General features: G+C 41.5%; 1 protein-coding gene across 1 annotated transcript in view; it reads left to right on the top strand.

Moving 5' to 3' along the window:
- LOC101846105 (sortilin-related receptor) overlaps nucleotides 1-4271 on the top strand; it is a gene marked incomplete in the record, with an annotated part of 43066 nt that overhangs the window by 33985 nt on the left and 4810 nt on the right.

Below are 4271 nucleotides of genomic sequence, written 5' to 3'. Positions count from 1 at the left end.
TGTGTGTGTGTTTGTGTGGGTGTCTGTGTGTGTGTATGTGTGTGTGTGTGTGTGTGTGTGTGTGTGTGTGTGTAAAAGGAACTGAACAAGGTAATAGAACTGCTTTGTTTTCTAAGATTAGTATCGTTTCTGCCTCACAGTTTCCCTTTATACTGTCAGTTATCTAAAGACAAAACAAAAATGGTTTCCATCACATAAGGTTAATTAATATACATTCTAATAACAGAATGGCAGAAAAAAATGTAATTACGTCAGCCCAACCTTGTTAACGGCATTGTCATCTCACTTGAAAATGAGCTGATGATGCTTCTTTCTATTTATTTGCTATAGACAGTGAAAAATCTTGCCATTTTGTCAGTGTTTCCGGGAGTTTTCTATGGTCTGCTTGGACAATAATATAGTGTAAAGCGCATAGAGCTTGCTTTGGAGCGAGGCTTTTCACCAAACAAAGGCTACATATGGTGATGATGATGATGATGATGATGATGATGATGATGATGATGATGATGATGATGATGATGATGATGATGATGATGATGATTTTTTATTATTATTGATATATTATTTCTTGTACACAGATCGGCAATGCGAAGAATTCCAATGCTCGGATGGACAGTGTATTGACCAAAGATGGAAATGTGACGGGGAGCGTGACTGTGCCGATGGCAGTGATGAGAGTGATTGTAATGGTGAGACTCTATTGATTTGTTCTGGGCTTCCAATACAGTTTGGAGGAAAACGATAAAGGAAAGAATTATAATGCTAGAGAGCAGCTTTAGAAACAACCAGGCTGCGGAGAAGTGCCAACGACGGAAGGAAAATAGCGGAAATACAGAGCTTCGATCCACGTCCCTGACATGCAAGCACTGCGACAGAATCTGCACTTCAAACACAGGAAGAATTAGCCATGAAAGAAGCTGCTTGAAGCTTACATTGAGACCATCTTAAGCTAAATTGACCGTCTGCATAGACGAAAAGAGCCATACAGTTTCCAACTCAGTTTGGTGGTCTGTTTTCGTTTTTTGTCCTCTTCGTTTTCGTATACGCCTTCACTTCACCTTCACCTATCCCGTAGACTGGATGTCCATCGCGGCACTTTTGAAGATTTGACCACCAGCTTCCTCCACTCCTTCCAGTCTTCAGCATACCTGAGCGTGTCTTTGAGGTCCAGGCTTGTCCATTCTTTGATGTTGTCCTCCCAACTCTTCTCTTCTTCGGTCTGCCTCTGCTCCTTCTTCCCTTGACGCTGCCTTGCAGGGTCATCTTGGCAAGGCCAGATGAACGGGTGTTGTGTCCATGACGTTCAGTTAAGGTTAAGTTGTAAATAGCCTGTTCTCTTGGCCGTTCATTGAAATAGTAACAGTCTATTAACCGGCGTCAGTCAGTCAGTCAGTCAGTCTTGGAGAGGACAGGCTACTCCCTGCTGCTCTCAGGAGACCTGAATCTTTTTTTTACACGTGATGAAGTCCATTAATTGTGAGGCGAAGTGATGAAATCAGGCGCTCGTCAAAGTAATGAATTCGAAGAAACTGGCATTTTTCCGTCTGCTTGGGCAGTTTTTCCCCCAAGGTTTTTTTGTTTTTTTTTGTTTTTTGTTTTGTTTTGTAATGTTTGTTGTTGTTTTGTTGTGGGTTTGTTTGGGGGTTTTTTTTGTATTTGTTGTTGTTCGTTTGTTTGTTTGTTGTTGTTGGTTTTTTTGTTTTGTTTGTTTGTTTGTTTTGGGGGGGGGGTGGCACAACACCTTTAATGTCCACAATCTAAAAACATATTTCTGTATAGATTTTACTGAAAAACGTTGATCAGAGACACAAAAAATAGGCTCTCAAGCTTTTGCTTCCTAGCAACCCCAACCGCCTCCAATCGCAAATATCTCGACCTATATCCAAGATAGACTGGTGTTTGGATTTTACCGAAAACATGGCAAATAATAAGATTTAGGGCGATACCAAGAACTCACCACGCTCACAAAATGACGAGCGCCCGATTCCACACTTTTATCGTGACATATTTTGTCAAGACGTTCTCCGTGGATGTTGTATCCCACTTTCCTTGACAAGCAGGTAGGAGCACACTACTTCCCAAAAGACATATGTGTTTTAATGTTATGACTACTTGCACACAAAAAAAGAACCCCGGATACGTCTTTTACCTTACGCTATCGAGGAGAAAAGCAAACGTCTTACTCTTGTTTGTTGTATCGCCTGTTGCATTGTCGTGTTGTTTTTGCTAATGTCTCTCTGACCCTGTCCATTTATAGTTTCCTGGGCTTGCCTCTTCCTCTCTATCCATCTTTTCCCTGGCTGTTTAGTTAGTTAGTTAGTAGTATAGGGTTTTAAGGAGCTCGCAACTGCGTAAGGCTGGCTGTTTACTCTCGCTGTCTGGTGCTAGTTTTGACAGATGTCCAAACTATTGATTTTATTTGTTGTTTATCTATGTACTCTAAGCACCAACCAAGGAGTTTGGCCAACTTGTTATCTGACAATCTCGTTTCTCATCCTGTCTCTTTTTGTCATGTACAACGTTTTCTCATTCTGTCTCTTCTTGTGATGTACAAGGTTTTCTCATCCTGTCTTTTCTTGTCATGTGCAAAGGTGGGGTTTTTTTTGGCATCTCACATCACAAGTGCAGGTGGTCGGTGGGTCCTCTGGTGTGTTTTGCTCCTTTTTTCTTATCGAACAACAGTCGTCCTTATCTTATCTCCATCTCGTTTGTGTTTGATACGCTTTTGTAACACTTCTAATCCTCGGCACTTATATGATCTTATTGTGTTGCAAGTGCCGTAAAACTCTTACTAACTCTAAAAACTAAAACATTTCATATGCATTTATTTTTACTTTGGGGACTCTTCTTTATTGTCCAAGTTTCGGCTAGTGACACAGGGTTGGTAAGGAAATGCTGTTAATGCGTTGGCGCTTTGTTTCCAATGTTGTGTTGGGTTGTGACAGTGAAAAGGGTCCCAGTTAGTAAGTCACATCATATTTCTTTTTATTCTGGTTTCTGTTTCTCTGTCCATCTTTCCATCTTGGATGAACATACTTCCCTCATATTTGAACTCTTTTAACTGCTTGATTTTGTTGTTTTCGGTTGTGATATTTAGAGGGTCTGATGTTTTGCTCTTGTTCATCGCTTCGATTTTGTTTGTGTTGTTCTTCATTTTAGTATCTTTGCAACCTTCGTTCTGTTTGTTAACGAGTTCTTGTGGGGTCTTCTTATTGTAGCTCAGTGTGCTCTAATCATCAGCAAAAAGAAGCTCGCTGATTGTGTTATCATCTGGTTTAGCTTCAGCTGTTATTTTATCCGTATAGTATGTTATAAAGTAAAGGTGATAGCTCACATCCTCGCCTCACGCCTGATCTTACCAAGGAACAATGAGTTTTTTCTTGTGATATCTTTGCTGTACTTTTGTTTTTGGCTTGGTTTGTTGTCATAAAACGTTGTGATGCTGTAAAAGTAGTTAAGTCTTCTGATCCCGTATTCTTCCAGCAGTGTCCACAGTTTGTCTTGGGAATGTCGAAGGCTTTTTCTTCAGTCGGCAAAGACAGTGTTCTGTTCTTGTTATTCTGTTGCCTTTTCACTGTTTTGTCTGAGTGCGAACATTGCTTTTGTGCAAGATTTCCTTTGTCTAAATCTAAAGTGTACTCAGCCAAGTTGTATTTCACGCAGTGGCATTGTCTTTTGTTCCGGTATCTTTGATAATCTTACTAGTATGACTGAGTAGAGAGATTCCCTTGTTAGAGGAGTGCGGGGGGGTGTTTGTTGTTGTTGTTGTTTTATAAGTGTTTTACGGTGCTTTCAGCTGCATAAGGTCATATTAGCATGCGGGACACTTTAAACATTTGAAGATCGTAGGAAATTTGTAATTTTGCCCTGGTCGCGGCCGAAGCCTACTCGTATCGATTTTAGACCACCAAGGGATCTTTAACGTGCACAACTTGCACACGGGGCCTCCGAGATTTTTCACTCTTATCTGAGAAGGCCAGGTCTTAGATCTTTCTTACCAGAAGATCAGGGGTGTGGCTGAAAGACAGCAGTAAGAAGGAGCCAAGGAGTAGCAATAGAAAGGCTGCAGAACGAGTCAGGAGCCCAGAGGAGGAGGCAAAGGAGGTGAGGGGGTGGGGCAGAAAGTGGAGACGAGTGCAGACGACAGAACATTGCCGGAGGTCAAGGAGGTGAAAGGAGACAATTTTAGAGAAGAAAATGTTTCCGTCGCTACCCGGTTTCGAACCCGGGACCGTTGAAGGATAGGCCATCACCTTAACCTCTATGCCACG

Source organism: Aplysia californica, unplaced genomic scaffold (assembly GCF_000002075.1).
Source record: "Aplysia californica isolate F4 #8 unplaced genomic scaffold, AplCal3.0 scaffold01052, whole genome shotgun sequence".
NCBI lineage: Eukaryota > Metazoa > Mollusca > Gastropoda > Aplysiida > Aplysiidae > Aplysia > Aplysia californica.
Note: the sequence above shows the minus strand (reverse complement) of the source record. Positions and strands in the feature narration are given on the sequence as shown.